General features: G+C 34.5%; 1 protein-coding gene across 1 annotated transcript in view; it reads right to left on the bottom strand.

Moving 5' to 3' along the window:
• LOC120413418 (sodium- and chloride-dependent neutral and basic amino acid transporter B(0+)) overlaps positions 1-15,183 on the bottom strand; it is a 205,739-nt gene extending 190,556 nt beyond the window's left edge. Inside the window, exon 1 of the mRNA XM_039574232.2 lies at positions 14,851-15,183. The gene's annotated coding sequence lies outside the window, so the exon portion shown is untranslated. The remainder of the gene's footprint in view (positions 1-14,850) is intronic.
• Between the last annotated feature and the right edge of the window lie 6,172 nt (positions 15,184-21,355).

The raw sequence follows: 21,355 nt of genomic DNA, 5'->3' as shown, positions 1-21,355 counted from the left end.
GGTAAACAACATTAAGCGTCGTACACCCAAGTGATAGATTGAGAGAAGCGCAGATGATCAAACTTTTTTTGTACTATAATTTGCCAATATTACAGTTGAAATGAATCTCGCCTCAACTCCAAGGGCATCCCAAACAGGAAATAAATCAACAATCTAATCGTGATTACATTGGGAATAGTCAACCCTGCTTGCATTAAAGTTACACAAATTGCTCCATCATGTCAAACACAACCACACGCACGCACGTGTCACATCGCAGATTCTTCTGAAAGCCCTGCAAAAATAGATCGAGCTGTTGGAAGCCAACTTCCGGGCACACGTTTGCAAACGGATACAATAAAATATAAACCCCGAGTGCACTCAATCCACCTGTGTGTGTGACGTCGTGTAGTAGAAATTGAATTTCCGATCTGGGAAGCACTTTAGAGTAGCAGAAATAGCATCGCCTCTACCCGACGATACGACCTTCCCGTGAGAAATTAATTAAAGATAAATGTTTTACTTGTGGCGTGTAGGTAAACGACGGCGACGACGACGCACTTCAGTACCGGGTACTGACTTGGAACTGGCTTTAGTGGTTGTGAGAGTAGGGTTATTTCCGATTCGCTGGATGACATGTAACTCAGCTGAGCGGCTTAGTGGCGTGTGTTTTGTTTTAACAGGTGGGATTTAGATTCGAAAACAAAACAAAAAAATTAATTCTGTGAAATGTGAATAATGGTCATCGCAAGTAATGAGCTAGAGTCTGAGCCCAGGCAGTAATCAAGAGCTAGAATATCATCTAATAGTGTCCAAAGTAACACAACGTCGCAGTCGTGCTAACTTGTCGCACGTCGATTTTGGGCCAAATTGAGTTAAGAACGCCATTTTGTGCAGCTCACAATGCCTCACCTTTTGACCTTCACAGATCCCTGAAATTCGATTTCAATCCTGAGATATTCAATAAAACCCGAAAAAACTGCGTACATTGTTGTCACTTTTCATATGGAAGAAGTTTCAATCTTTTCGTGCTATCTTGACACACCCTGAAAATTTATGTAAGTGCGACAATTGGCCAAAGGGATTTCAGGTCAGAACGCGTTTGACACCCGTACATGCTCGACTACCGTAAACATTTGTAATTATTACTCGGGACTCCGGCAACCAAATTCAATCAAATTTCGCGACAATGCACAGAATGGTCAACCAAACAAAACGTGTTTGTTATTGTTTACATTGCGTGCTCTATTTTTCGTTTATTCAAAAAACGTCAAAAAGCGACATATGACAAAATAGCACGACAGCGTCGACATAATATTGTCTAAATCTAGGTCACTTAGTTGAGCTTAGAATAATGGGCTATCCACAATAACTTAGCTTAGAATATCTAAGTCTAGTAAAATAGATAAGTTACTTAGGCAAGTACGTAACTTACGGTCGTCATCTACAATCAACGTAAAAATTTTTAAGTGGTTGTAGATAGCCCATAAACTAGGGCGTCCAATTTTCCCGGGTTTTGAATTTCCCGGAAAACGGGAAAAATATTTTTGAAATCCCGGGAATTCCCGGGAAATTTTTGAAGCAGTCATAAAATGTATGTTTTCATAATATTTGATATGTTTTCAAGCTCAATAATAATAATTGGTGACAATCTACACTTCAATCTAAACAAGGACGACAATTTTTAAATAACTTAAAAGAAATTAAAATTGTTTTCTTTATTTAAAAAAAGTTCAAATTTAAATTTTCAATGTCATTCAAATTAAATAATTGTTTTCTCTTTAAGTTACTACCGTCAACTAGGGAAAATCAGGAATACAGGCTGAAAAGGTACAGGAGATTTCAGAGCAATACTTTTGGAAATCGGTGTACTAAATTTTTTTTTCTGTTCCTGTTTTAACCAAAGTTATTCAAAACACGACGCAATTTTTTTTTCTTAAATAGCTGTCTTATTTCGTTACTTGCCCCAAAATCCGGAGTTTGATGAAAAATAATTTAAGATGATAATTTTCAATTTTAATATCATAAATATAAATATCTAGAGTTTTTTTTGAATAGGTCCTATAAACATATGAAAGACAATAGTTTATAGGACCTTTTCAAAACAAACTCTAGATATGATAAATAGTCTTCAAAAATACGTAAAATTAAATAGAAAATATTTATTGCGCCAGGCATTTTACGGATATATGACTAAATTATAATCAATTTTCCCTTATCAGTCAAATTAAAGCTGATATATGCCGAATACAAATTTTAATGCTTTAAAGTTCGTATCGATTACTATGTATTTTACTGTTAATCTATTTCTACAACAAAATTTGAATTTTCAGACCAAAATTTGATTTTTTTCAATTTCGGGAATTCCCGGGACAAATTATGAAAATTCCCGGGATTCGGGAATTCCCGGTTTTGGAAAAATCCCGGGATTTTTGTCCCGGGAATTCCCGGGATGGACGCACTACCATAAACACAACAATTCTCTAAAGTGGTCTGGGATTATGGAATCAAAGATGGTGGCAATTATAGTTGTGGTAGTATACCAAGATTGATGGTCACCGCCTACCCAGATATTTTTTAAAATTGTTATTCAACAGATTATTATGAGAGAATGCCAAATAGTACGACAATAACAACTCAAGTTATGGCAAATGAAAAAAAAACATAATAATTGATGCATGTGATATTCCAACTTTGAAAAAAACTATCAGCAGTTATAACAAAATTTGCTATTATTTTTATTTTTAGAATTTTATCAAAACTATGGAAAAAATTTAACCAATTTTATCAAAGACATTATTTTCGTCACTTTTCCGTATTTAACGGACATCAATTAGACCTATTTGCACCAAGATTTTTGTTACACACATTTTGGTTTCATTGATCGATATAATTTTTGATTCATCTCCTAAATTGTTGCTTATATCGTCATTTACAACTAAGTTTCACTATTTTTACAATAACATGGTTGCAGGATTGGTTCCGTATGTTTGACAGTTTTTCAATAAGAAGATAACAACTTCTTTGGTTGCTGTGCACCCTTAAACTTAAACTTTTAGGAAGAGTTGAAAATTGGAGAGAAATTGTTTTAGTTAAATATTGATATTTTTTTAGTTCACGCAACAATTTTTCAATTCTTCATAATATTTTTCATGTTCACTGGTTAATTGCTCAAATGAATGGTTTGTTGGTTTTCGTAAAATTTAACAGATTTTCCAATTATTTTTTTTAAATGTAAGCCGGCTGAACTTGATAGTATGGGGGGCAAAAAAACAATTTTACAAAAAAAAATAATTTAAAATTTATTGAAATCAGTTTAAAATGCATTCCCGTGCGTTTAGTCATTTTTAGCATGCTTGGGTTTATTCAAAAATGTTTATTATTTGAAAATTGTCGATAAACAGTACTGCTAAAATTTTTCTTTACGTCAAATCTTACATTTTTTGAAAATGTATGATTGCAAAACAACTAAACTAGTGTAAAATGCATTTTATTATTTTATTATTATTTTTACCAGAGCCGAGGGACAAAAACTTAGTAAAATATTTGCATCGGCCTTATTACAAAACAATATCAAAATCAGTTGTTCAACGCGATTCCTTTTGACATATTTTTAAAATCTAACAACAAAACAGAGTTGGGATTAAAAATTGATATTTTGTTCAATTCTATTCAATTCAGTTTATTTCTTTGGTTTATCGACTAGTAATAGTTTTGTGTAAGTCCAGAACAGAGATTTGGGAGATACTTTCAGCTGTGTCTTACAAATTGATAAACTCCATAAATATTTTAAATATGAGCAAAATCAATCACCCATCAATTACCCATTGGCACTCGAAGGTGAAGTTTGCAAGGGAAAAATAAAAAAAAGGTATGGATAACTCAATTTTGTTACTGTTTGGTCTGCACGGCTACTTCCATCCAAATATTCCCAAAAGTGAGATTCTCATTGAAAATTCAATGCTCTACACCTTTTTAGTACACATCAATGCTGTAAAACTCGATCCTGAAAAGTTATTAGTGTTTTAAAAAAGTTATTTTTGTATGAAAAATATTTTTTCACCACCTTTAGGTAGGTTAATCGCAACCAATTTCGCTCAAAATTTGCACAGATGCTTAGCATAACGTAAAAAAATGTCACATTTATGCATGAAATTTTCGAGTATCAAGTGCACGAAAAAGAAAACCAAAATCCGATGAATAAGTGAAAATTCAAGGCCACAACCACCCACTCCCTCGGGGACAACATGGAGATACCACAATTTGTTCCTTCCACCACACGACGGTTTGGTCGATCGATCGTCCAGTTTTGACAACCAGCCAGCAGTTTGGATTGGCGGTTTGAGTGATGTGTTTTTTAAAAACTCGCGTGAAATCGATCGGGATGTATGCATACAATAGAGCTGTGGAGCGATTTTTTTCTGTTGATTCTTCCACCCAGCTTAGTATCGCTGTTGCTGCTGTTGTTGGGAAAGCTCTTGAGGCACGAAAAGTTTGATAGCTTGGGAAATTGTTTGCCGAAAGTTTTCGAGCGCTTCTCACGTTCGATTGAACTTTAGTTTTATTTTTTTCGGTTGAATGTTTGTCATTGTTTTGATTGGATTCGTCGTATTGTACTTTTTTAAATTTTATTGCAAATGATTTAAACTTTATGTAACAATTTCCAAAACATGCTATTTATAACCTAAATGTATCAATTTGGATCAAATATTTCAAATTGGACTATGTTTAGTCAAAGAGGGTAACGAAGAACGCATTATAGATTTCTTTCTTATGTACCTTCTTCCCTAAACGAAAGTACGATCAAAACATAACACCCAAAGAAGGAAACGCGCTGTATTGCCTGGCACTATTCTCAAGTTTTCTCTTTTCGGTTGTTCAGCAGGTGACTAATGGCTGGTCATTTCTTAATTCCTCTCTAGCACATCCGCACTCTTCGCCGTCGTCGTTGTCGTTGCTTGCTTTACTTGCTTTGGTCACATTTGGTCCGTCAGTCAGGCACATGTTTACCCAACAAAGAAAGAACATCCGTAAAATACGTAGGGGAAGGAAGGTCCGACGTTTGTGGACAAAACAGAAAGAACAACTTGGAAATTTGAGAATTTTTGCGCAAAACTTAAGAGTGTGTCCGATGGTTTATTAACCTTCAAGTTCAGATTTTTTTATTGGTTTTATCATTTTTTCTATTATTGTTTTTTTTTTTTAATTTTTCTCAGGATTCGTTTTTTAAAAAATTATGAAATTTTTGATAAAGGGTCAAATTTATTATTGAGCACTTGAAGGTGTCAAGACCAAGGGTGGCACAATTCCAGAGCACAAGCTTTTTTTCGCTCGTGGATGACCACAACCGTGCACAATTGCTTCGGTTCACCGCGGTAAATTTGGGGTAAAAGTAGTAAGGTACCCCTACGTCAAACGGGAAGACGCTCATCACTGCACTGTCTGGGGCTTGAAGGCAGGCCAGTTGCCAGTCATGTGGCGATGTTATTAAAAACAATATGAATTATTCACAAGAAGCTCCTCTTGCGGGAGTGCGCGACCGGCTGGCGGTGCCAGCTCGAAGCGCTTAAACGCTCCTGAAGAAACGGGGAAGCCCCGCGGGGCTTTGGAAATGTGCAGTTAAACAGACCTAAAATGAGGTATAAATGACTGGACAGGATATAAGTACAATTGGATTAGTTCGTTTCGGGTGGGGCAATGTGGTCGATTTGGAGGCAATTTTTTCTATAATTGTTCCATTGGTTTCACTCAAAACTAATTAAGGTGCTGCCCACAGAAAAGTGCTGTGCAAATATTCGAAAATCTGCATCTCTACAAATAATTTTCAAATCAATATGGTATCTTCGGCAAAATGATAGGTTATGATGAAGACATCAGAAAAATGGGTACATGGAAAAACATCCCTATTTTTAATTGTCACAAAACTCGATGTTGACCTACCATTGATTTTTTTACTTAAATATTGTTTTAGTGAATTGTAGTGACATTTTTTGAGCTATGGCGTGCAGCGGACAATTTGTTTCAGTCATGTTATATTTTTTCTAAAATAGGTGATTTTTATTATGTTTTGAACAAACCGCCCAAAAATTAAAAAAATAATATTTGGACGAAGAATTGTACTGAAGATCGGAACAACAATATAAAAAAAATTGAATAGATTTTTTAAGCTATTTAAATTTTTTTTAATGAATTAAGTAGAATGAGAATTATGTTAAAAATTCAAAAAAAGACAATTTAAAAAATGCTTAAGTTGTTGTAGGACTTTTCAGAATAAAAAGTTCGTGAAAAAATCCCGATTGTGTAATTTGCGTTCATACAACTAAAAGTTGAACTCCTCAAATTAAAAATTTCATTTTTTGAAATAATTTTATATGTTTTAGGGGACTAAACATTGCATCTTTTGCGCTGAAGTTTATAATGATGGAAAACCTGGAACCGGAGACACACATTTTTGAAAAAAATGTGTTTATTGGAAAAAAAATCAAAAAAAAAATGCAAACAATGTTACGTTTTGACATGAAAAAATTAATTTAGAATCAAAAATGACTTAACAAATAATTCGATAAAGTGTTTTAGGTATTGTTGACAAAATTGCCATGCATTTTTTTTAAAGAGCTAAACATATTTCGGAAAAAATCACCTTAAAATGCCTAAAACTTGAAAACGGTACAATGTATCAAAAAATGCATTAAGTCATTTTAGATTGCAAATTTAATTTTGCATTCAGCAATAAATTTTGATACATTATTTGACAATATTTCAGATTATTTCGAAAAAAAAAACATTCAAAACAATTATAAATCCAATACCAGAATTTGCATTACTCTAAACTTAAGCACAAAAAATGCTTTTTTAAACCCCCTAAAAGGTATCAAATAATTTCAAAAATTAAAATTACCTGTTGAAATGACACAATCCTAAACTCTTGCGCAAAAGATGCATTTTAAGTACTCTAAAATTTATCGAAAAATTTAAAATTCTAAAAAAAGTTTTTTGAGAATTCAACTTGGAGTGATATAAATGCAAATAGGTACTTTTCTGAAAATTTCTAACCAACTTTGCCGAAGACACCAAATCGATCAAAAAATATAAATATAGATTTTCAAACATTCACATGCCCATTTTGCTTGAGCAATTTTATTGAAAAACTAATTAAACAAATTGGCTTTTTTGACAAAGCAAATGCACAGACAAAATTTCATCCAATAAAAAAATAAATAGAAAAAGAAATTATGTGAATATCTAGAGAATTACTCATCTACAACAAATAGATGAAAAAATGTGTAAATTTGGAAGGTGTAAAATAGAAAGGTTTAATATTACTTCTTTAATGAGGTAATATTACCTCAATTTAGACCGAAAAAGAGGCATTGCAACGAAAAAGTGGTAAATTTACATATTTTTAGATGGAAAATTAGACATTTGTTCTGACTTATGCCACAACATTTTATGCAGCTCCTGGGATACCCTTTGAATCGGTTTTTTAAGTAAAACTTGCATTTTCCCCGTTTGAATGTTATTTGCCGTCAATATTAGTGTCATACTCCAAAATAGTATCGAAAAGTAATACAATTCGACACAAGTGCTGAAAAGTTTAACTTTACAATAAGAAATGGATGCTTAAATAGTAGTTTATGCAATAAGTTGCAAAAAGATTTTGTCAGCACGAGTCGTACATTCATCCAACGAGGTTCATCGAGTTGGATAAATAAGACGAGTGCTGAAATAATAAAGTTTTGCAGCGAATTGCAAACAAATTTTTTTGCAATCAAAAAAAAAATAAGCCAAACTTCCATGTGTCTAGTCAGTTCACCGTTCAAATTCAAAGAATATTGACTAGTTTTACTTTTCGATACACCCGAGCAGACGGAAATAACTTGAGGGTTATTTTTTGATATTTGAAAATACTAGGCCAATAACACTTTATGTTATTTATAACAAGATTTGTTATTCGTCGTTATGAATTTTTAGTTATTGGATTGTTATTGTAATAACAGACAAATAACATTTTTAGTTATTCTAAGAAGAAATCTTTGTTATTTTTTTTTGTTATTTTAACAACTAATCCGATCATCCCAATAACAATTGGCGGTATTCTTTCATAACAAAAAATATTATTCCCCAGTTGTTTTGGCCTTCAACCATTACCAGACCAATAACAAATTTTGTTATGATAACATAAACTGTTATTAAACTCTTATGCAAAAATGGATTTTTCAAGAAAATTCCATGACACTTTCTGTTATTCTAACAGTATTTGTTATTGAAATGGCATGAATTTTGTTATTACCGTCTGCCCGGACAGTTATTTTGGTAGAGAAAAGTGGGACTTTTTGTCGTTCGGAAATTACAAGGAAAGTAGTCACGACGGAATTGCAAAAAGTTCTTTTCAGTACTGTTATTTTTGACAATGAAAAGTATACCGTTTCGTTATTCGAGAATGACATAAAAAGTAACGAAATTGCAAAAAAAAATGATTTATTGTTCCCATTTCAAAATGTCCAAAACGTGGTTTTCAAAAAGTATTCTGTATACGTTCAAATCAGATAAACATAAAAAGTAAAAATAAAATTACTAACCTCAAATTTGTGTTGATAGCTTTATTTCTTGTAACTATTAAGTTAACCAGCATCGAACTAACATTATTTGTAATGTTTTTAACAAAACACTACACCGTTCATTGTAAGTTTGGCTTCATTACACAAGCGAAAACATTCCAGCAGCAGCTTAGTAAACCTTCGCCAAATTCAAAGTTCAACAAATCATCCTGGCACACAGGTTCACAATATTAGTTTTACCGCGCAACAGCAGCTCACATTACACAACCAATCAAGTACATCTTCGATATCTGATCACCACCGTCTGGGACTTGTTTTTATTATTTTTTCAACTGCTGTTGACTCAACTGACTCGCGTATCTTCAGCACGCTGTATGTGTGTATGCTACCTTCAAACCACTTGAAATCAAATTCTAAACACACTTGCACGTTCGATTGTATGGGGAGTTATTATACTGTGTTTTATACTAATAATTTGTTACTCTTCGTGTAGTGTGTCGAGTTGGATGCGTCACAACATCCCAACTAGTAAAATAGAGGTGTAATCAGTCAGTGTTAGTAACGAACCATGAGCTGCAATTATTCCGCAATCAAACTTCTGTCTTCCAGCGTTCTGACTGACGGTTATTTTCCCATGTTTTATTTTTTGCTCTATTCTTATCCACTTGGTTTTGTTTCGCTCATTTCAGATTTTTTCGCAATTTTCGTTCTCTTTTTGTTTCTCACGTTTTTTTTTTGCTTCACTTTTCTTCCACAACTACAGCTTCTAGAGAGCTCCCATTATTTCTCTATCACACCATGCTATACATCTACACGACAACCACCAGCCGAGAATACAACAATACTCGAACTAAACAAACACCAAGCCACGGCACAAAACTCACAATCTTTTTTCCTTCCAGTTGAATAGTGCGCAAACTATCGCATTGTAATGATTTTTCCATAAGGCTTCATCCATAAAGTACGTCACGCTAAAATCAGCCAAAATTTACCCCCCTCCCCCCCCCCCCCTTTGACACACTTTTCCTATGTTTATAACATGCAATGTCACACTTGCTCAGACCCCCCTCCCCCCCTAGAGCGTGACATACTTTATGGATGACGCCTAAAGCTCTTCGCAAAATTGTAGCCTTGCTTTGTGGAACAAAAAAAAGTGTTGTGGAAAACGTCCTAGTTCCAGCATTTTTTTTAAATCGACTGACACAATAAGACTCTTGTGGTTTGACAACTTTGATTTGACATAAACCCTTTACTAACATTACCATCAATATCCATGAGAATAAAAGTTGTTGTTACAATTTTTTACAATAATTGTTTAACAATTGGTGTTTTACTGTAGTATTTCTTTTTTGCTTATTTTACTGCATTTTATGACGACTCATGTGTTTTGGGATTTCCACCAATAAAAAACGATTAAGGTTTTTTTACTTCTCTTTTGCCACCAACAAAAAATAAAATAATGGCACCTCTCAGTCTAATGGAGTGTGACAGATTGTATGGGAAATTAGTTTCTTCATTTTTATGTCCTTCCCCCAAAGTCAACTGCCGTCTACTTGTGAAGGTGAATGGGGGTTTGTCCTATCGGTTAAAACCATCGCGGATCGATTAGGTTGGTGTGGGCGACTCGTTATGTAAATGAAGGATATTTTCAGGTGAAGGCGGCAGCCCATAAAACTTAACGCCTCAATAGTTGAGCGTCGAGCAATTCACGAAAAGTGTACTTCGAAGGCATTGAACTTGGCGGGGAAACGTCATGATGGCGGAAAAGTCATGGGAAATTGACTGAAAAAATTAAAATTTTTATGTTGTGAAGTCAGAGTCGGTGGAATTGGTTTCTATTTTTGGACCCGGATTCGAAGTGGGCAAATTCTGAGAAACCGTAGTCCCTAGGCCGAATGAATTTAAGTCATTGAATGTAAAAAAACTTGGTATGCATACAACAAAAAAGGTAGTAATCCAGCTGCATGTAAAAGGCCTGGGCGTAAAATAAATTTTGCATTATTTTATGAAATTCTATGTAATATTACACCCTGAAATATGTCCATCAGTATACGAAACCTACTTTATCCTTTCCATTCTTCATCGGTCTGATGGCCGAGCGAGCTAAGGCATCAGTCCTTACTGTTGGTGCTGGGTTTGAATCCCGTTGGTTGCAATTTTGGTGTTTACAAAAATTGTACATGCAGTGTGTAATATTAAGTGTCTTTTTTAACGAAGGTGATGTGCATGCGTTTGCATGTGATTTTACCATCGGATTTTTTGCTGTGTGGACGTTGTTGTTAGAATCAGATTCACAAAATCGCATTTTTGATCCTCTAAAATGGTTTGTTGTTGTCTTATTTTATGTATTTGAGCTCAAATGTGACCGCAGAAAAAGCTCTTAATGATCTGGTAATTTGTAATCCAAGATGGCGGCAAATATAGTGTTAAGATTCACTTGAATTTGATTAAATGGAGTCGAATTGAATTTGATGTCCCGAAAAATACATAAAAAATAGGTTTTCTTATGATTCGATAATTGGGTCCCAAAGCCTTCAGAGTATGCAGACTGACGTTTCTACAGACAAATGCAGACATACTTCAAACACGAAACATTGTTTGTTTTTTTTTTGTCATAGTGTGATAGCTCCTTAAGAGGCAGTATTTGTAGATTCTGCTCGGTTTGTTCTAGAGGTCGATTTGGATGAAACTTTCAGGGTTTGTTTGTCTATACATGAGATGAACTCATGCCAAATATGAGCCTTCTACGACAAAGGGAAGTGGGTCAAAACGGGCAATTCATAACACCTCACCTCAATCTAATGTAAAATTTCCTGAGGATTCCGAATATGTCAAAATTGAAACCAAAAAGTGCCGCTATGGAGGCCTACAGGGCAAAAACTAACGTTGTAAAATGTTTGTTATAGAAAAATCGTAAAACTATGAGAAAAACTGCGATTGGCCAAAAAGTTAATACCGTAGGCTTATAGTCCATGAAATTCCCTAACTTTTGACCTATGGGAGTATGGGTGTTGGAGGCTGTTGCAAAAAGTTATTAAGGTTTTAAAAAAATCCATTTTTAACAGTAATTTGCAAAAGCTATGAGAAAAAGTCAAACCAATCCTGGATGTCTATAGCACATTTTGAAGGGCTTCAAAAGACCATTCGAATGCATCTAAGATAGTTGTAATTGATGAAGTTTTACGGAAATGCGAGCAATTTTAAGATTTTTCATGTTTTTTGGACATCAAACTTCAATGCCCGTTTTACCCCACTTCCCTTTGTCGTAGAGGGCTCATATTTGGCATGAGTTCATCTCATGTATAGACAAACAAACCCTGAAAGTTTCATCCAAATCGGAGCACCTCGATACGACCTGTTTCACATCGGTGAAAAACTAGCTCTTAATTATCGAAAAATGGGCAACATTATTTTCCTCCTACAACAGTTTTCATGCAGATTTTGATATACCGTAAGCTTTTGATAGGATGATGAAAGGATAGGATGATAGGGGTGACTTTGATAGAATTTCAATTTATTTTTGGAACATTTTCCTACTGGTTAGATATATCTTAATATTATTATTTTTAAAACAACTTCATCAATTACAACTATCTTAGATGCATTCGAATGGTCTTTTGAGCCCTTCAAAATGTGCTATAGACATCCAGGATTGGTTTGAACTGGGGGCCCATAAAATCATATCTGAAAAAAAAATTGCCTTCATCACCTCAATGAGGAAAGCCTATAAAATCACTCGAAAAATGAACTTCTTTATTCGACCTCGTAGACCCACTTTCATACCTATCGACTCAGAATCAAATTCTGAACAAATGTCTGTGCGTGTGTAAGTTCTTCATTTATCTCCGGACTGGCTATAACGATTTGGACCGTTTTGGTCTCATTCGATCCGTCTTGGGGTCCCACAAGACCCTAGTCAATATTATAAAGTTTAAAAAAGTACTTCAAAAGTTATGCTAAAAAAACGATTTTGACTAAAGTCCGGAAGATTGTAAAAAGTGTGGTTTTTGAAAAGAACTTTCTAACGAGTCCTGACAACCCTATCAAAAGTTATAAGCACTTAAGTGTTATTTATACACTTTTCAGAGGCCGGATCTCAGATATTTTGATGAAAACGTTGTCCGGATCTGTCATGCGACCCATCGTTGGATGGGTAATCAAAAGACCTTTCTAATGAGTCCTAAAGATTGAAGGTCTGACAACCCTATCAAAAGTTATGAGCACTTAAGTGTTCATTATACACTTTTTTGAAGCCGAATCTCAGATATTTTGATAAAATTAAGTGTTATTTATACATGTTTTTGAGGCTGTGTAGTGTATTCACTTTATGAATGTGAGGAAGGCACCAACCACCTGGATTTAGTAACGTTTTTTTAATAGTGTTTAAAAAATAGTTACGTTGAAAATTCTTATTTTAAATTGCGGGGCGACCTTGATAATCATAGTTTTTCTTGTTAAAAGCAGATTTATGGTTTTAAAACTTTATTTTTAAGTCAAATGTACCATCACTAAGGTTGGTAATATAGTTATCAAGGAAAAAATCAATTTAGTTAATTAAGTTTATAAGCTTTTTTAACACTTGTAGCACCAACGAGGACAAAACTTACGCGAAGCACCAAGGGGGTCAAAAAAGTTCGAAATGCAACTTCAACCGGCTGTATCTCGGTGAAAACTCAACCAATTTGGATGATTCTTGTTGCATACGATCCGGAAGAATGTCAAGAATCAGATCCAAAACAGATCCGTCTACCTTAAGTTATAATAAAAAAGGCATTTCCACCTTTTTTTTAAATGCATTTCCAACTTTTTTGACCCCGTGGGGGCTACAAGTGTTAACAAAATATATTTAAATTTTAGGTAAAATTATTTATTAGTCAAAATTTTGCATAAAATTCGTTAAAACTAGTTTTGTTTACAATATTATCAATTAATATTGCATTTAAAATTGAATTCGAAGCAAAAATCTAAAGTTTTCATATTTTATATTAAATTTTGTTAAATTGAAAATGTCTATAAATCTAGAGATTTTATTGAAATATTTTTTTGAATTCAATCAACACATAATATATATTTTTTACAAACTTATTTTACCTTCTTATAGTGAATAAATGATCCATAAAATCCGAAAATGCATTCCGTTTTCCGATTCAAAATCATGTTCTTTGAGAAAACCATGACACTTTTTGGTAATATTTATCTGGAAAGAGGTACATCTTTTATGTCCGAAAAAATGTGTAATTTTACCTCTGAAAATGTGTAATTTTATCATAATTCTAGTGTAATGTAACTTTTTCAGTCTAAATTAAGTTAAAACATTTTCTTAATTATAGTTAACTTACTTTTAAAACTTTTCAAAATTTTATGAAAACTCGCTTACTTTTGCAAAAGGTCCTAAGTGCATAGGAAACCCATGGCGCATTGATTGTTTTGAAAAAGTAGTCTAGAAAAGTTCTTCTTAAGGTAATTTGATCACTTCTCTACCGCGGTCAGTATGATTTCATATCATTACGTAAATTTTGTACTCTTCAATTTGCGGAAAAATCTCAAACTTATCAATGCCCCCGGCTATCAAAGTCACCTCGTTTTACGGTACTGAATTTTCAATGTATTTGATTGCATTTGAAGGGCGTGCACAATTTAATGCATTTTTGAAAAAAAAATCTCAAATTTAGTTTTAACCCATCATTTTCATCAACACAGATTTTTTTACAAATCCATAGATATTTTTTCCAGGATAGTTTCAACATTTTCTGTAAACATTACTCAGAACTCAGTTCATTTAATTGCTTCTGTAAATGAGCAGCAACAAAACAAGAAAAAACGATCCAGCAATTAGCATACACTCAATTAAATCCAAGCGAAAACAAAAGTTTAACGACAATAACGTTTAAATCTTTTGTGCAGTTCCAGCTCCGGCCAGTATCATCCAGCAACACCACGACAAACGATCAAACCCCGACCACTTGCCGATTGTCGTCGGTGTATGTGATGTGCACAAGTGATGAGCAAGAGGGCTGCTGCTGCTGAGAAGATGATGAGATTCCTCAACTGTGCATTGTTCTTTTTGCTTCTTCTTTTGCATCTCAAATTCTCGACTGGATGAGCAAAAAAAGAACCGACGAAGCAACGAAACAGCAAAACACCGGACGACGATAAAAGCGAAAACTTTAAAAACACCATCAAACGAGCAAAGCAAAAGAGGAGATAATTTTCATTTCCATATTCACGAGAACTTCTCTCATGGTTTTGCACAACTACCGATGATAATAATGGCATGTTTCGTTCTTTTATCTTCTCATATGAAAGAACTCACACTTTTGATAAGCACGTGGAAAATCTTCAGCGCTGAGGTAAATTTGCAAACTCGATTCTTCTTCTTGTTTCGGCACCACAGGGGGAAAACACAAACACAAAAACTACGCTGAAAGTAGTGTACTATTCACGTTATTCACTGCCAGCAGCACCGGAATGAAAAGTTTTCCCAAGTGTTTTGCTTTTCCGACAAAAACAGGCTTTCCAAACGAGGACACTCGTTTGAGGAAAATTCCGCGCGCGCGTTTTCCTCCCGCGCTTGTCACACCGAAAAGCGCGCTGTCTGTTTGGTGGGAAATAATTAACCGCAAAGAAAAATTCAAATTCCGCGTCCGTTCGTCCGTCGAGAAGCACGACCAAAGTGGAACTAAACTCAAACACGAGTTTCGTTACGAAGCTTCAGCAGACACCTGGGTGGAATGAACCTCTTGAGGAAGTGTTGCCAGCTTGCACAAAAAAAAAACTTGAATATTTTCATGAACCAATAAGTACGATTTATCAAACAAAGACTGTAAATAACTAAAATTTTATTTCGATATTATTGGATTTTTGAACTAAAACTATGATTATAAAACTTTGATTAAAAATCTTACTATCAGCTGGCAGCAAGATGAACACCGTGGAGCTTTGGCACGATACACGAACGAAAGATCAACGAATGAATGAACAAAAAGCCCGCTCGCGGAAAAACTTATGAAAAGGAATGAGAGAAGAGTCCAAGAGAGAAAAAGTTCATCACCACGTGCGTGGACTGAACTTTGAAAATGCCTGGGAGTTTCTGAAAGTGCGCCAAAAATTAAATATAAGGTGGGTAATTCTACGCCAACTCACACAGCAATTGCCCCAGCCCCTCTCCGATTTGCGTGAATCTTTGTCCCTGATCATGAATCCGAGGTTTGTTTTTTTGATATCTCGTGACGGAGGGGCGATACGGTCACCATGTTTGAACATGCAAAAAAGGACATGTTTTCCAATATTTTGCAGCCTGAAAAGGTAATGAGAAGGAAATTTGGTGTCAAACGGACTTTTATGTAAAATTGAACCATGGCGTACACGAAATTTTAAAAAAAAAGTATTTTTCATCGAAGAAACACAAAAAAGTTTTAAAAACTCTGCTACTTTTATGGGAAATTCAATGTACTTTTCGAATCTAGATTGAACCAGAAGGGTAATCTTAACATTTAGAATTTTTTATTTTAAAATTTCGTGTTTTTCCTAAATTTGTGTGTTTTTTTTTAGAGTGTAATAATGTTCTACAAAGTTGTAGAGCAGAGAATTACAAAAATATCATATAAAAATATAATGTTGAGGACTATTGAGAAAAAATAGGCACACGGAAAAAACAATTTGCAGATTTTTTTAGGCTGGTACAAATATTTTTAAAAGTTTTTGTCACCCCCCCACCCCCCCCACCCCCCCCCCCCCCTTCAAAATTGGCCCGAAAAATCAGGGGGCAAAAAAAATATTTTTACAATAAACTTCAAAATTTCAATGAAAATTCAAGTGCAACCAGCTGAAATCAAATTAAAATACATTCTCCTGCGTTTAAATTCATTTTTAGCATGTTTGGGTTTATTAAAAAATCTTAAGGTTCTTTGAAAATTTTCGATGCAAAATCTTTTTTTTCGATACAATTTTTGTTTTTGTCCGATCTTAGATTTTTTGAAAACTAATGATTGCAAAACAACTGAACTAGTGTAAAATGCATTTTAAACACTTTTTTCATTTAAATGTGAAGACTATGGCTTGTTATTTAAACTTTTATATTTTTTTATTTTTTTGCCCCCCCTTGACCTCGGCCAGGGCCGAGGGACAAAAACTTTTTTAAATATTTGCATCGGCCTTATCAACTTTTTCACAAAAACTCAATTTCCCAAAATACGTATTTTTTGATTATCGAAATTTTTTGATATGTTTTAGGGGACAAGAACACGTAACTTTTGAGCCATAGAGAAACATGGTCAAAAAATCTGCCGCCGAGTTATGATTTTTTGAAAAAATAGTGATTTTTGGGAAAAATCGAAATTTTATGCAAAAACAAATTTGACGTAATTTTTTATGTAAAATTGAAAAGTACTTTACAGATTTTTGCCTTCCTCACCTTACTGAGGAAAGGCTATAAAATCACTCGAAAAATGAACTTCTTAATTTGACCTCGTAGACCCACCTTCACGTATACCTATCGACTCAGAATCAAATTCTGAGCAAATGTCTGTGTGTGTGTGTAGGGATGTGGGTCTGTGCACCAAAAAATATGCACTCGATTATCTCAGCACTGGCTTAACCGATTTGGACCGTTTTGGTCTCATTCGATTCGTCTTGGGGTCCCATAAGTCCCTATTGAAAATTATGAAGTTTTTGGAGGAAGGATCTCAGATATTTCAGTAAAAATGATGTCCGGGTCCATCATGCGACCCATCGTTAGTTAGATAATCGAAAGACCTTTCAAATGAGCCTAAAACATCAAGGATCTGACAATCCTATCAAAAGTTATTGGCACTTAAGTGTTATTTATACACTTTTTGGAGGCCGGATCTCAGATATTTTAGTAAAATGATGTCCGGGTCTATCATGCGACCCATCGTTAGTTAGATAATCGAAAGACCTTTCAAATGAGCCTAAAACATCAAGGATCTGACAATCCTATCAAAAGTTATTGACACTTAAGTGTTATTTATACACTTTTTGGAGGCCGGATCTCAAATATTTCAGTAAAAATGATGTCCGGGTCCATCATGCGACCCATCGTTAGTTAGATAATCGAAAGACCTTTCAAATGAGCCTAAAACATCAAGGATCTGACAATCCTATCAAAAGTTATTGGCACTTAAGTGTTATTTATACACTTTTTGGAGGCCGGATCTCAGATATTTTAGTAAAATGATGTCCGGGTCTATCATGCGACCCATCGTTAGTTAGATAATCGAAAGACCTTTCAAATGAGCCTAAAACATCAAGGATCTGACAATCCTATCAAAAGTTATTGACACTTAAGTGTTATTTATACACTTTTTGGAGGCCGGATCTCAAATATTTCAGTAAAAATGATGTCCGGGTCCATCATGCGACCCATCGTTAGTTAGATAATCGAAAGACCTTTCAAATGAGCCTAAAACATCAAGGATCTGACAATCCTATCAAAAGTTATTGGCACTTAAGTGTTATTTATTCACTTTTTGGAGGTTTGATTTCAGATATTGTGATAAAAATATTGTCTGCATCTTCCATGCGAACTATCGTTGGATAGGTTTTTTTTATCAGACCTTGCCGATGAGCCAGAAATATTGATGGTCTGCGAACTATATCAAAAGAAATGAGTAATAAAGTTGATTTGTTAAACATGTTAAGGGGGAATGTTGCTATTTTTACTGAATGTATTGACTTTATGAATATGAGGGAGGCACCAACCACCTAAAGGTAGATTAAGTAACGTTTTTATAAAGGGCTCTGTTTTCAAGATATTGCCACCGCTTAAAGAAAAAGAAACACGAAAATTGAAGTTTTCTAAGTCTCACCAAAACAACCTACAATTTTCTAATGTCGATATCTCAGCAACTAATGGTCCGATTTTAAATGTTAAAATATGAAACATTCGTGATTTTTTTTCGAAAAAAACATTTTTGAGATTTTTAAATCAATTTGAAAAGGGCCAAACATTGAATATTACGCCCATTTAAAATGCTAGTCTTGATTTATTTATTTTTCAAAATATTTTTTTCGAAAGGATCGCAAAATTTCACGAATGTTTAACATTGAAAATCGGACCATTAGTTGCTGAGATATCGACATTACAAAATGGTGGGTTGTTTGGGTGAGACTTAGAAAACATCAATTTTCGTGTTTCTTTTCATTAAAGCGGTTCTATCTCAGCAACCTGAGGTCCAATCTTCAATGTCTCTTAGACAATTTTATAGAAAATTTTCTGAGCTTTCAAAAAAAAAAAATATTTTCGGAGATGGTCACTCATGGTCACTATTTTTAAAAATCGAAAAACTGCAAATATTTCGCTAAAATCAAACTTTCGGTGGCTATATCTTGAAAACAGAGCCCTTTATCAAAAAATCTGTAAATTACTTTTCGATTGGAAATTTAATTTTACATTTAAATATTACGTCAAATTTGTTTTTGTATGAAATCTGGATTTTTATTCCAAAAATCACTATTTTTTCAAAAAATTATAACTCGGCGGCAGATTTTTTGACCATGTTTCTCTATGGTTTAAAAGTTGCGGGTTTTTGTCCCCTAAAACATATAAAAAAATCTCGAAAATCAAAAAATACGTATTTTGTGAAATTGAGGTTTTGTGAAAAAAAAGTTGATTAAAATATCTGCAAATTGTTTTTTCCGTGTATCTCTTTTTTCCTCAATGGTGATCAATACCTCAACAATACCTACAATTTTGCCCAAGACACCAAATTGATCAGAAAATTCACTCAAAAGTTACAGCTGTTTGAATATTTACGTACCATTTTTGTATGGACAGCAGCCAAAATTGCATGGAGACTTGTATGGGCGAGCCAATGACACAAAAAAGCTTCTTTGGTCATAGGGAAGGCCCCCACAAAGTTTGAGACAAATAAAAAAATACAAATAAAATCCATTTCCGGTTTTGGTAGAGAATTACTCATATAAATAAGTGGTTCGCTTGTAATTATCACGAGTTATCGCGATTTTACGAAAAAAAAAAGGTTTTGAAAAAGTTTTGTCTATCCCATGTTCAAAAATGGAAGAGGTCGTACCGTCCCTCCGTCACGAGATATCAAAAAAATTTACCTCGAAATTGTGTTCAGGGACAAAAGTTACCCCTTAGAACATAGTTTCACGCAAATCGAAGAGGGGTCGGGGTAATTGCTGTGTGAGTTGGCGGAGAATTACCCAACTATTACGGATAACTTGACTTTAGTCAACTGCAGAGGAAACGTTCATTGCGGTTTTTTGAGAGAACAAAATATTCAGTGATGAGAGCGTGTGGACGGGGATATGAGGTGGAATGATAGAAAGTGAAATCCCTTGCTGAGAATCAGAAGACAAAGGAATGGAGCTCACAGGCTACAGTGACGGTGGTTTTCTGCACTGATATTTTGGTGCATGAATCATCAAATTATAGAAATTTCTATCACTGGTTTACTACACTATTCAATTGAGTTTAAAACTCACATCACATACCAATCAAGGCAATTCCTGAACGTCAATCAAAGAACATTTTCACTTTCCACCAGTAAAGAGAAAACATGCCCAGAGAACCATATCTGAGCAATGAAATGAAAAGTGAAACAGGAAAAGTGATTCCTGGAAAAGAGAGAAGAAAAAAACAAACCCAGAAGCTGCAAAACGTACATTGATATCATGCCCGAGGTGTGCGTTAGTGTGTGCTACTTTGGATTGCACTCTTTACCTGCATCTCAACCGTGGATGGCTTGAAGTCTGATGGATTAACCGAACCAACCGGCTTTCGAAGAACTGGCTTCTAATGATGTTTCATTCCCCCCCTTGCGGCGTTGGCAGTGCAGTTGCAATGCCAAGTAACACGATACTCTCCACCACTTGCCTCATTAGAAGCCTCAGTTTACTTACTTTGCGAAAATAGTTCAACAACTATGCGATGCGTGCAGTCGTAGCAGATTCAGTTCCGTCAGCTGACCATCGGCAAGCCGGACGGACTTTGCAGGTGACCGCGGACCATTGGCACTGGCTGCTGGATGCTGCACGCGTGCGTAGATTACATAAATAAAATCCATCTCGTCAGTTGTGTGCTATCTTGTGACAACGACCATTTAGTACTTTTCGAGAAAATTGATTTTTAAAGTTTGTTGGTAAATAATTTCAAAACTATAAATGATAGAGTCAAACTTGTTGAAGTAATCGGTTCGTATACTATCGCTAAACTATCGCTCCAAGTTTCAACTAATTTGGTTAAACCAGTTAAAAGATACAATAAATTATGTAAACAAAAATCAGAAAAGCACGTGTCACAACTGTGTTTTGAAAGTAAAATTGTACTACGTGTCACAAGTGTGCACAGAATTCCCATACAAACTAAAATAAGCTCAAATCAATAGTTTAACCGACTTAATCAGTATATTTTCAAAAACAAAACATTGCATTGCCTTTAGAAAATGTGTATCAACATAAATTTGTGAAAAACAAGAGAAATTTTCCACATTTTCCAACAACATGTATGACGTGTCACAAGTGTGCACGATCATGTTGATGATAAATTTGTCTATGTCACAAGTGTGCATTGCGATATCCGGGAAACGGAAGCGAGTTCCCAAAATTGGGTTAAAGCATCTTGTAGTGTTTGTTAAGTATAGCAAAACGTCATCATTAACTCATTTTCGACCAAAATGGTCTATGTCACAAGATAGCACACAGCTGACGATCTGTTTATGTTTTGTGCTGCTGTTTTTCCACATTTTTATTTTCGACTTGGCAAATAGTCAAGTCAAGTGAGGTGGTGCCAAAGTTATTGATTTGGCTTATGAGATTGTGCGGAAAAATTTACG

Source organism: Culex pipiens, chromosome 3 (genome assembly GCF_016801865.2).
Source record: "Culex pipiens pallens isolate TS chromosome 3, TS_CPP_V2, whole genome shotgun sequence".
In the NCBI taxonomy this organism is placed as follows: domain Eukaryota; kingdom Metazoa; phylum Arthropoda; class Insecta; order Diptera; family Culicidae; genus Culex; species Culex pipiens.
Note: the sequence above shows the minus strand (reverse complement) of the source record. Positions and strands in the feature narration are given on the sequence as shown.